We start from the raw sequence: 13,534 nt of genomic DNA on the forward strand, positions 1-13,534 counted from the left end.
TTTCAGACAAATAGAAGTGATGAGGTACATTAGCATTTGGAATTGGCTGTGGATAGTTGAGCAGAATAGTTGGTCAGCAATGATTGTTGTACTGCATACTGATCTTTAGATTGTTTGATCCCATAAAGTTTTCTTCCTCCCCCCGAAGAAGGAGCTACAATTTCTGTCTGCTGATGAGGGGTAGTGGCACATTGTCCTTGACTTCAACAGAGCAGTTGCTTATATGGCGAGTGATCTGCACAGATTTGTTGGTTGCAAAAGCTCTCCAAGCAAAAGAGGGCAGCAATGTGAGGGTCGCCACCTCTACCCTCCAACCACTTCCCACGGACCCTTCAGCGGAGTGAGGGCTGGCACAGATAGCCCACTCTGCCTCACTTCACACGGATGCAATCTTCACATTTTTCCCGCTTGTTGATCCCCCTATTGCATTTCATATGTTCATTTATTTGGCTGCATATTTTTCAATAAGTATTAACACACGTATATTATTAAATGTTTATTTCAATATAAATTGATGGTTGTAATTCAATCAGTCATCAATGTTTTACATTGCGTAATTTATGTTTTATCAGTTGTTCATATTACATGTATGTAATTAAAACAGTGTTTCACAGATGCAGAACTAGATGAATGTGCATATTGATCGTTATTTTTGATAACCTTCAATAAGAGGCCCGTTCTTTTCAAAGCAATCTCAAAAGAGTATTTAAGCTAAAGCAAGTGTTAGGGAGAGAGATATCTTCATGCTTCTAGAGAGCTGGGAACTGTTAGATTGGGCTTGCGCAGACAAGATCTGTAAGTACCTTTTCAAAGGTCACAAGCTGGGCCCTCTCGGCCACCAGACAGGCCTTATCTGCTTGCTGGGACACTAACTCATCTTTATATGGAACATAATATTCTGTTTATTAGCTGCTATTTTTGCCACTGTTATTTTTGTTAGTCACACCTATACACATAATATGCACTAGGATAAGATTTCGATTATAATGAAAGTAATACATATTCTTAGTGTGTATTCTTCAGTGTATCTTTTATTGGTGAAAGGAGATTTGGAACCTGCTAACAACAAATACTCCTGCGAGTCTCATATGGCAGATTGTGGCCCAGAACACATCATCCTCGTGGTTTTTGGATTACTTTCCACTAGGTTCTGTATCTTAAATTGGTATGTTGATTAAGTCTGCACTGCCAAAGCTCAGGCCATATTCTGGATACTTTGCAAAAAACGTATCAACATAAGAAAGACCTTTTCAGTCCTGGTTTAGGAAACCTGAGGATATGTGGGGGTTTTTGAGGCGCTCACTCCCCTTTAAATAGATTTGGTACAAAAGTTGAGCTGGAGGCTCCACATGACACATTGATTAGGTGGGATTAACCATGAGTTTAGCAATGTGAAAGGTCGGTGTATACTTCCACTAGAGGATATTTCTTTCCTTCTTCCCCTACTTCTCATGATTTTCTATACAGAAATCTTATTTTGGTAACACTTTTCCCCAGCACTGGCAGATAATTTTGGACTGCGTTAATGCACTAAACAGTATTTGTGAATATTTGTTTTTACATGTGTTGGGACATTCTAGGCAGATGTATTGCCTTTGCCAATGCTTGTTTTGTAGAGGAAGCATGCATGATTGCAAAGGTAATTCCCTCGTTGACCCAGGTTGACTCGTCTCTAAGTGTTGGGAATGCACTTTCGGTATTACAAATGAAAATCACAGCTAACTATGTCCCTTCTGTAATACCAGATTGCATCCAGAGCATGAATGCGAACACAAACTCTTAATTCATGCAATTTGTGTAATACAGGTGAAGTAGTCCAAAATGCATTGATTTGGAAGTTATGTTTAAATATATTGTATTAATGCTTTTGCAAAGCACCGGTGCTGCCCATGGTTAGTTTCAATGCGTCTTAAGGGTGGTGTTACAAAAAGCTGGGGGAAGGGTAATCAGTTTAAATTGTAAATGATACGAAGATCGCCATGTTTCTGTATCAATAGAGGAGCAAGCCAAACGTTTAACGAAAGCAGTGAATTTTCAATGATTTCCTGATCTGATGGAGGAGTTGGGGGAGCGGGGAGAGATGTACGGCTGGTGGAGGGGTTGAAGAAAGCACGTTCCTGAGGGAGGATTAAGACTTTGGAAAGAATTAGAAGGGACATACTTGTAAATAACCAACCACGTAGTCACTCGTAATGTTACTGCTACAAAGGAGCTTCATTTAGTTACTCCTGATAACAGCTTTAATTTCGCAATACTTGAGTTGTATCCGTTTTTTTGTGTTTTTTTTACTTTTAGTTGTGGATGGATTATTTTGAAGTATTAATTCCTGGTAACAACTGTCCTGTCTTTCATTAGATTTCAACACATCCGGGCCAAACTACATAAACTTTGCAGTGATGCAAATTCATTTCTTCCGTTTTGCTGCTTGTGTGATCGATTTATCGAAAATGGTGTAAACTGTATTTGTACCAGGGCAGAACATTGACCAAACCGATGTCACACTTTTGCTGTGTTGTATGTTGTGAGTGGAGAAATTACCCAGCTAAAATAGTGCAATACTGGTTGAGCTATTTTTATAGACCTATTCATGGATTATTGTATGCCACGTTAAATACAATAACAATAAGGTCTTCATAGAAAAAAAGGCTACTCGAGGACAAACATTATCAAATAAGTCTCCTAAAGTTGAAATGCTTTCTGTATTGTCTAAAGAAAGTTGGTTAACACTTATTTGGACAATTCCACTGCCATGTTCGACCACAACGAATGGGAAGGAGAACGTTTCCACCTTCTCTGTCAGAGGACCTGCAGCCATGAGAGATGGCTATCACCTAGATTGCACTTGTTAAAGCTGAACCTTCAAGGAGTTGCCAAAGATGAATCAGGCAGGATCTACCATTTCCTCTACACTTTACGAAAAAGGTCACTGGCTAGACATGTTTGCTGGAGGAATATCAAACGCTGCTCTAGACCACCCTTGCCAGAAAATTAAACTGTAAGTACCCTGTGTTTCTTTCAATAGAGGAAGGCCCCTCGATTATTTGGGTGACAAAAGCTCCTTGTGCTCCCTCCACAACAACACTACATTTGATGCACAAGGTATTTACAGAAGTTCAGTAACAGCAGCATGTACCCCTGATTCTCCTGGCATCATATTCACCTGTTTCCTGGCCTCCATCGTATGTTTCCAAGCCATGTACTTTACTTTCTACAGCATTGTATTAGCAGAAGTGAGTGATTCCCCCCACCCCATTGTCTAAATTTAAAGTTTGGTCGTGAAGTTATATCAAGTTTGTACTAAAATAATATCCAGTAGGAGCAAAATGTATGAAACCATTTAGCCTTCACAAAGCCTCAAATTTGTTAAATCAGAGTGTTTGCGGCCCTTAAATTGCTTTTCAAATGTACTAAATCCATTTTGGGTCCCGGTAAGTGGTTACCGAATTGCAAAATGGGTTTCCTAATGCATAATGAATGGCGAGTTGGAAGGGGCATGTTTATGCTATATCAAGGGTTTGCGATGCAGTTTCAGTCACAAACCATTGGTTGGTTGTCGGCTCTTAAAAGGTAATGATAAGTCTTATGTAAAGGGGAAGGAGTCCCTGTGGGACCCATTCCCTTTTGTGAATATAAAAAAACCTCTTTTTGGACCCTAGACTGAAAAAACATTTCAGGTAAATAGATGATGTTCTTCTAATCAACCTTGCAAGAAAAAACAATCCTTTAATCTCTGCCAGTGGTGTTGAGTGTTTTGTGACTTCCACCTTAGAGGCAAAGGAATTATGGTGGGTTCCTGTGAATCATGGATACTCACATTTTCCCTGGAGCCAAAAATATGATCTGTGGTGTGACAGAGGGCCACATTGATGCCAATAATAAGCCTGTAGTCTCTACAAGATTAATAGATTTGACAATACTGTGTTATAACTGAGTCACTATCCCTCTAGTACATCCTGGGGTAAGCTTGCTCTCCTTGCTATTTCTCCCTTTGGCGAGTGTACAAAGGAAGTAACTTGATAATTGAATTGTAATGAAATACAATCTTAGGGCTTACAATTTCCTTACGCCTTTAGTCTCTTATCTGTGAGCATTAGGCCTGCTTAGAAACAGGCTTAATTAAGGATGTGAGTGCCATAAAAAATCCTTGACAAATACCCCAACCCTCCAACAAGGTATGCAACTCACTGAGGTTGTCAGACACAAATACCCAAAGGCCACGGCTAGACGTTAGACCAGGGGTCTCCAACGTTTTCTGTAGTGAGAGCTACTTCTGATCAATGAAAATCATTGTGAGCTGCTGAAGGCGAAGTCACTCATGCAATGTTACCAGACACTCTCCCATACACAGTTTTATTGACCTTAAGCCTCATATCCATAGAGCCAAAGACTATGGTTTGAACAAAATATTTTGATTAGAGGCACCATGACAAGGCTACCATATGTGTCAGTGAGAGTATGATCTGTAGGAATGAATGAACATGTGTGCATATGAAGGGGATATATGTGTATGGGTGACTTAGCCTGTGTAGTTTGTATGTGTTGCACAGGGCATACCTTTTTTCCATATGTGGCATTGTTACATGTATAACACAAACATGCAACCATTTTTTTTAAATAGGGTGAATTAAAAATGCAGAACAATCATCTGCAAAAAATGTTTAAAATGTGGAACATTTTCTGCACTTTGAATTTCTCCCACTTAAAAAAATTGTTGTATTTTTCAGTTATTAATATGACACTGTCTCTACCCGACCCTGGGTGCAAGATTCCTGCTTTGTGTAAATGCAACACTTTGAAATGGGAGAAAATTAAACTGAAGAGTTAAGTTTATGTTTATATTAATTCCATCAACCTCATAATTTAAATGTTATCCCATTTCAAAATGTTGCATTTACAGACAGCAGGCATCTTGCACCCAGTGGCCTGTAGTGCCATATTTATAACTGAAAATCACAGCCATTTGTTTAAATAGGAGGAATTTAAAGTGAAGAAATATGCTTCATAAAATATTAAGGCATAATTGGCTTACTTATGCCTTAACATTGACTTAGTGTTCCATAGAAATATTTGTATTTATCAGTTATAAATATGTCACAGCTCTATTGGCCACTGGGAGCAAGAGGCCTGCTGTTTGTAAATGCAACACTTTGAAATAGGATATAATTAAAATGGAGAGGTAACTTAATCATTAGGTTAACTTTTCATTTTCATTTTCTCCCATTTAAAAGCATTGAGAAACATCATTCTGTTCTCATGATCCACTATTGAGTTGACAAGGACTTTTATTTAAGATCCAAATTACTCAGTGCTTCAGTTCTTCACCTCTGTGCCCTGGATCATAAATCTGACTCCAGCACTGCTCATTATCAGGCACTGCCATCTGCAGCCTGAATAAATATTGTAAAATAAACACAGTCTTCCATTCATGTTAAAAGCAAAATTTGTCCCTGTGCTTAATTAAAAAATGACCTCAAGGCTGTGAGCTATTCTAAAGGTACCTGAGAGCTACTGGTAGCTCAGGATGACACCTGTGTTAGACAGTGGGAAAGTTTTAGTCATGACACTAGGAGGCTTTATGTTTAATCTTTCTTTACCACTATGTCAAAATTTGCCGATTGTGACTTTTGTAATTAAAGTCTAGGCAGGTTCCATGGGATAGTGGTATGTCTTTGGTGAGTTCCAGAGTCTCTCCATCGGATCCACTCACACCTCAGTTGTTGTGTAATGTACAAGATGGAAACTATACGATCAGAAGGCATTTTTTTATTATTCTTGGCCTTCCCCTTGTGACATATTGTGTGATCCTGAGTAATCACGTTTTGAACATATTTCTCTGCCCATATTTTTACCAGAGATAGGAGAAATGTAAGTGAAACATAACACTGCTAGTAAGTATGTAATAAGAAAACAGGACTATAACCCCAAAATCATTTTGAGAGAACACCCGTCCCACAACCCACTAACTAAAATGTGGTTTAGTGAGAAAAATATGAACCTGAAACTAGGAGCCCTGCACTGTGATGGTGGTACTCCTGCTTCATCAATTCTTTGGATAATAGTCAAATTGTATCCTTCATATGCCTTCATCCCCTTGATTGCCATAATGTGAATGGAGGTGGGCGAGCCACCAAAGGACTGAGTCAATCTCAAGCCAGGCTCTTACTCAGCTCAAGGTTCTTTTGGATCCTGGAGCCCGTGCCAAGCCTTCATCTGGCTTCTGTCAGCCACCCATGCTCTAATCTTATGCATTAAGAGTTAAAGACAAAGCAGTAACTTTTGATGTGAAACAAGAGAACGAAAGACATAGATGCTCACCTCGTTGCTGAATTGTACTTTGTTAAACAAGCAAACCTTTTCAGTCAGGTCTTTCCAACTTGATCAAATTGGGTGATCCTAGACAATTATTCACTTTGCCTCTTTTTTCTTCATGATCACATATGAGAGCACTGTGAAATACAAGAGTTCTGGGAGTACACAGTACAAAACTATATTTTATATTTGATTTAATGAACTATAATGTTGTTCCATGTATAATAACAACCTAGGCCACCCAGAGTGTCGGCATAACAACTGATTAGTTCGCGAATTCCATTGATATCAGGGTGGGCAGGTGGCATAATTATTTCTAAGCTCATGTTTAAAAGCTATCCTTATTAGGGTTGAACCTGCATGTGCTAGCGCATGGGTCTCCCTTACGAGACCATGTTGTATACAGAAAAAGGACTTGGAGCCCTCCCATGCTTACTATTTGTGGACTGCAGCGTCACTCTTCTTTCCAGCATCCCTAATTGGCTAAGTCAGTTGAAACATCACTTCCAGTTCTTGCAGTGGAGCACCAGATCGATTAAGTTTAATCAGTGTTCGTCTGCTGCTCCCGACGCAATTGAGGAACTATTTATTCCCCCTTCCTGCTGCCCCTCTTTAGCGTTTTTTTTTTAATTGGTGAAGTTTTTATGTAGCTCGAACTGAAGCCAAAGATATTGGAACACTTTACGTGAACACCAGTGACATTACACATCTTTTGTTACTGTCTCTGTTTGTATTAGTCTTTTTCTGCGTTCATATGCACTGTGACCCGTCAACACTTACTTAACATGGTTGCAGTAACATTCATGCTGAGATGTGTGCCACACCAGTAGTTCTGGATCTAAAAGCACGTGAAAAAGTTTCTACCCTATCTCTAACCCACTGGGGCGATTGAAGTCCAGCAGTGATGTTGGTCGTTTTAATGATTGTAATCACTTGTCATAAAGATGGTCGGCAATAGCAGTACCATTTTTATCGAGAGACTTGGGGGAACGCTAGGTGGAAGAAAATTTGTGGCTCCTCTCAGATTCCATAACTTTCTGTCCCTGAAATGAGAGGAAAAAGTGTTTTTTTTGCCACATTTTGAGGTTTGCAAAGGATTCTGGGTAACAGATCCTGGTCAGAACCCCACAAGTCACCCCATCTTGGAGTCCCCTAGGTGTCTAGTTTTTCAAAAATGCGTAGGTTTGGTAGGTTTCCCCTAGGTGCCAGCTGAGCTAGAGGCCAAAATCTACAACTAGGCACTTTGCAAAAAAACAGCTCTGTTTTCTTTGGAAAAATGTGATGTGTCCATGTTGTGTTTTGGGGCATTTCCTGTCGCGGGCGCTAGGCCTACCCACACAAGTGAGGTACCATTTTTATCGGGAAACTTGGAGGAATGCTGGGTGGAAGGAAATTTGGGGCTCCTCTCAGAATTTTGAGGTTTGCAAAGGATTCTGGGTAACAGAACCTGGTGAGAGCCCCACAAGTCACCCCATCTTGGATTCCCCTAGGTGTGTAGTTTTAAAAAATGCGGAGGTTTGGTAGGTTTCCCTGGGTGCCGGCTGAGCTTGAGGCCAAAATCTACAGCAAGGCACTTTGCAAAAAACACGTCAGATTTCAATGTAAAAATGTGATGTGTCCTTGTTGCGTTTCCTGATGCGAGCATTAGGCCTACCCACGCAAGTGAGGTACCATTTTTATCGTGAGACTTGGAGGAACACAGAATAGCAAAACAAGCGTTATTGCCCCTTGTCTTTCTCTACATTGTTTCCTTCCAAATGTAAGACAGTGTGTAAAAAAGACGTCTATTTGAGAAACGGCCTGTAATTCACATGCTAGTATGGGCACCCCGGAATTCAGAGATGTGCAAGTAATCACTGCTTCTCAACACCTTTTCTTGTGCCCATTTTGGAAATACAAAGGTTTTCTTGATACCTATTTTTCACTCTTTATATTTCAGCAAATGAATGGATATATACCCGGTATAAAATGAAAACCTATTGCAAGGTGCAGCTCATGTATTGGCTCTGGGTACCTAGGGTTCTTGATGAACCTACTAGCCTTATATATCCCCGCAACCAGAAGAGTCCAGCAGACGTAACGGTATATTGCTTTCAAAAATCTGACATCGTAGAAAAAAGTTAAAGTAAAACGTGGAGAAAAACTGCTGTTTTTTTCCTCCTCAATTTCAATATTTTTTCATTTCAGCTGTTAGTTTCTGTCGGAAACCCTTGTAGGAGCTACACAAATTACCCCTTGCTGAATTCAGAATTTTGTCTTCTTTTCAGAAATGTTTAGCTGTCCGGGATTCAGCATTGGTTTCACACCCAAACTGGAAGGAGGCTGAAAGCACAAACAATCATACAAATGGGGTATGTCCCAGTAAAATGCCAAATTGTGTTGAAAAATTGGGTTTTCTGATTCAAGTCTTCCTGTTCCTGAAAGCTGGGAAGATGGTGATTTTAGCACCGGAAGCCCTTTGTTGATGCCAATTTCAGGGAAAAAAACACAAGCCTTCTTCTGCAGCCCTTTCTTCCCTTTTGTTTGGAAAAAACTAAATTTTCGCTGTATTTTGGCTAATTTATTGGCCTCCTTCAGGGGAACCCACAAACTCTGGGTACCTCTAGAATTCCTAGGATGTTGGAAAAAAAGAGGGACGTAAATTTGGCATGGGTAGCTTATGTGGACAAAAAGTTATGAGGACCTAAGCGCAAACTGCTCCAAATAGCCAAAAGAGGCCTGGCACCTGAGGGGGAAAGGCCTGGCAGCGAAGGGGTTAAGATGTTTCTGAATGTTAGTGCTCATTCAAGTAGACAGCAGCCAAATGTGCATGCAAAGATCAAGAGAGCCGTACTTTTAGTATCCCCATGTAAATTTACGTTACCGATTTTACTGCTGACTTGTATACACCTGCTGCTGTTGATGAAGAATTCAGCAACACCCTACGTCTAATGCACCTGCATTCCCATATTATGAGACCTCTGCCTACGTGAGACTTAAGTTTTGGTTTTGGCTTCACTCGTATGCCATTTTTACCTCTACTTTTGCCTCATCAACAAAGTAAATGAAGAGTAGCCAAAGCACTAGATCTCCCTGCATACTAAAAATAACTAACTGTTAAATCCATTAACGTGATCACATCGAAAATGCTTGGACTTTTAAAGTCACTGACTAGAACACAATGTATAGATTATCAGGAAACGTCTTTGGTGTGAACATCGAAGAAATAATACTGTTTTTTAACTCTTATTTATTTTTAAACAATTGAACAACAGGCACTCTTGCAGTCGGGATTTAGTAGCTGCAGGGCTACAACAATCCTTCACAAAGGCAGTGGTCCCTAAAGGCTCTATCATCTCACCCATGCTTTTCAATATCTACATGAAGTGGTTACCAACAATGATCAATGAATTTCACCTCATATGCTATAACTTTGCAGATGACACATACATACTCCTTAAGCTGGAAGCCCCAGAGACATTGGAAACTCAAAAATCTTCAGTTGCCTCAGAGCCGTTGATCAGTGGTTGATGTGGCGCCATCTCAAATGCTTACTTCCAAATGAATTCTTCCAAAACTGAAATACTCACATGTGGCAAATGGAAAAATTATGCCCTGCTCGGTACCTGGCCTGACGACCTGGGACCGCCTCCTAAAGTATCTTAAGAAGTAGGAAACCTTGGAATTACCATGGACTCCAAGTTATCAATAAATGCCCAAGTGGACAGATTAGCATGATCAAGCTTCTTTACTATGAAAACTCTGCAAAGCATCTTCCCCCATCTAGGATTTCCACAACAGGTCCAGGCTACTATCGCTCATGTACTGTCTAAACTTGATTGCACCAGTGGCCTCTAGCAGGGATCATCTTTATTAACTATGAAAAAACTACAATGGATTAAGTACTCTGCTGCCAGACTACTCCTACATGTAAAACCACAAGCCCACACCTCCCCTGCCTTGAGGACCCTACATTGGTTACTGGTAGCCAGAAGATCCACCTTCAGGCAGCTTTGTGTCACCCAAAAAGCAATAAATGGGACAGGACCGCTTTTCATTAGGAATAAAATCACCAAATACACTCAACAAAGGAACCTCCACTCCAGATTGTCAACTTGCCTCAAAATCCAACCGTACAAGACATAAACTATAGGTCATATATCTTTCTCTGTTCAGGCAACCAAATTATGGAATTCTTTATCTCCAAACATAAGATCTACAGATAATTATCTTGTACCTTCAGAAGACGGCTCAAGAGTACGCTCTTTCCTACATAACCACCATACTCAAACACTAATGTACAGCATATCCCTGTGTATATAAACATTTATAATTGTATTACATGTATGCACCTAGGTATGTGTATTTCTTTGTAGTAATATGTATATTAACTGTGGTTTTTATAAAGTACATAGATATTTTTATGTCTGCTTAACAAATATATATATTACTTATGGTTAAATATATATTATTCTGTGCTTAACAGGAATATTGGTCACTGCATAGTTTTCATATAAATTATTGGAATAGATGCTTATCGGTCTCTGTGTTATTTATCTATCACAATATGTAAATATTAGCATAACTATTTTAACTAAGTGATTCACTGGTGAAATATTGAGGAAAATATAACATTAAAATGAAATTTTAAAAAATTAAGAATAATAAAAAAAAAAAAAAAAATTGTCAAGTACAGCAACACTCGAAAGTCTGAGTTTATACAATACAACTTTAAGTTTCAATATATTATTTTCCTTATACATGTATACCATATCTCTGTGTACTTATGTATCTATATATTTATTAATCTACCCCTACTGTAGATGAAAAAAAACTTTTACTTAATCCAATGCACGACTGTCTCACCCTATACCTCTCTCAGTATACGCTCTAACTCCACTCTCTAGCTTAACCCAAACCTCATTTTAATACTATGATCTCCAAAATAACTCTTTCTAGACTTTACTCTCCTTTATCCCTCCTTGAATCACCCCAAACCTAATTTTACTACTGTGATCTCCCAAACAACCCTTTCTAAATTCCTTCCTCATGCATCATTCCTTTGACTCATCTCAAACCTCAGTTTACTTCTATGATCTCCTTTAAAGCATTTCCAGAGACTCTTCACTCCTCCATCTCCCCTTCTACTCATTCCAAACCTCATCTTAATACTAATACTAATTAATACTAATTAATACCTCCCAAATAACACTTTCTAGACTCTTCCCTCTTCTATTCCTCCATTATCCTATTCAATCCAGCTAAGAGACTTGCATCTCCACCTCTCAAATTAACTCATATTTCCTACACTAATTTACCACTAATCCTTTTTGGCTTCCAGAGTAGGATGCTACTTGCCAAAAAATGCTTTGACGCCTCATCAGGGGTAGTAAGTGCTATATAAATACAGTTGCAGTGACAATAGCACAGCAGTGTAATACAGCAGTACAAATTAAAATAGCAACCATTAGTTCTCAGTACATTTGGAGGGGGGAGGGGTCTTACGGTTTCTCATGAAAATCCATCCAACAGTGCATATATTATTGACTGGTCCCCCAGGCTCTTCTCGTAGGGTTTAGATATAGATTGGCAGACCAGGAAATGTTGACGCAATTGACAACAAATGTCTGTCATTCTAAAGGGTTCCGTAAACCTCCAAGTCAGTGGAACATGAGGTGAGATCCATCAGACATTATGTACATCATGAAAGCAGGTGCTTTCTCCACTTCTTTGCTACTCTGCATGTTTCCACCAGTAGGATGAGTGCCACAAGTCACTTGTATGTGTTTGGATCGTCTTTGACATATCCTAATAATGTAATCAGCAGGGTAAGTGTCAAGGTGAGGGAGGCCATTCTGTTGATCTCTTGATCCAGTAGGTGTGGATCGGTGGGCACTCCCATGCTAGGTGCAAGAAGTCAGCATTAGGAGCATCGCATCTCCAGCAGCTGGCATCTGTAGCTAGGCCATGTCTGGCCAGAAATGTAGGTGTATAGTATTTCCTGCACATGCCCTTAAGGTGGAGGAGGGACAGTCTGCCACTGGATGAGACCTGTTTGATCTGTTTACAAAAGTATGCCCAGATTTTGGGTGGGATTTCAGCCCCCATCTCGAATTCCTAGGTGTTTAGCGTTCTGGGGTGTAGCAGGGTAAATTGGGGTGATGTTGTAATGGATTCTGGTGGTAAGTTTCTGTGGGCTGGGGTTTGTCACTGTAATAGTCAGGAGTAGCCATTCCCTATGCTCATCCGGGAAGGTCAGGCAGATGTCATGTTTCATGCTGTAGAGTCTGTTATATTGTAATATCTGCATTGTGCAGGGTTGAATGTTGGGCATTAACTCACCAAAAGATAATAACTTAGAAATCATGAACAGGTCCCCCATCCTCCGTAATCCCTTGGCCTGTAGTTGCTGGCTCACCTCACCCTCAAGTGTCATCGGCATGCTAGGATGGTTGATGAGCGAAGTATGGGGAGGGTGACGTCTGTATAGCATCTATGTGTAGCTGAACGGGACCATGTCAAGGCTGTGTGGATTTCGGTGCAGGGTCATGTTAAGTGCGTCAGGATTGCCCTTTTGAGTGGGACTGGAGCAGCCACATGCGCCTTCAAGTTGCAATCGGGCAACTGTCCTGTGTTGTGGATCCAGTAATGGACAATTTGGGCCTGCACAGTTCGGTAGTATTGTTCGAAATTAGGGGCAGCAAATCCTCCTTCCCCATATGTCAGAAGTAACTTAGACCAGGCAACTCTGGGCTGACCTCTATCCCAGGCCAGTCTAGTCATGAGGGATGTCAGTTGTATAAAACAACCCTCCCCAGTGGAATTGGGTGATTCTGGAACAGGTAAAGTAACCTGGAAAGGACCTTCATGTTCGTTATCGCTACTTTGCCCGCTAGAGTGAGCGGGAGTTTGATCCATCTCTCCACTTACTTCTCTAACATTGAGACACACCTCTGTTACTTTTCTCGGGCCTGGATCTTTGTGCTAATCTGAAATAAAATACCAAGATATCATACAGGTTCCGTTTGCCAAATCCAATCCAGGAGAGCAGTTGTTTCTATCAGCGGTCTGATGACCGACTGATCCATAATGGTTTGTAAGCCTGATCTAGTCCCACAGACTATGAACTCCTGAACCACCAGTGCCAGGTTTTTATCCAGTGTGGCTCAGTTTTGCACAAACGCGTCTTATCAGGTCAATAATATAGGGAGGTATGGGGAGCAGCCGCTTAGCCACCAATTTGTGT

The 13,534-nt window shown here is 40.3% G+C and overlaps 1 protein-coding gene across 3 annotated transcripts in view; it reads left to right on the plus strand.

Moving 5' to 3' along the window:
• Positions 1–13,534, plus strand: part of GALNT7 (polypeptide N-acetylgalactosaminyltransferase 7) — a 456,997-nt gene that overhangs the window by 289,939 nt on the left and 153,524 nt on the right. The window lies entirely within an intron of this gene.

This window comes from Pleurodeles waltl, chromosome 1_2, assembly GCF_031143425.1.
Source record: "Pleurodeles waltl isolate 20211129_DDA chromosome 1_2, aPleWal1.hap1.20221129, whole genome shotgun sequence".
Lineage (NCBI taxonomy): Eukaryota > Metazoa > Chordata > Amphibia > Caudata > Salamandridae > Pleurodeles > Pleurodeles waltl.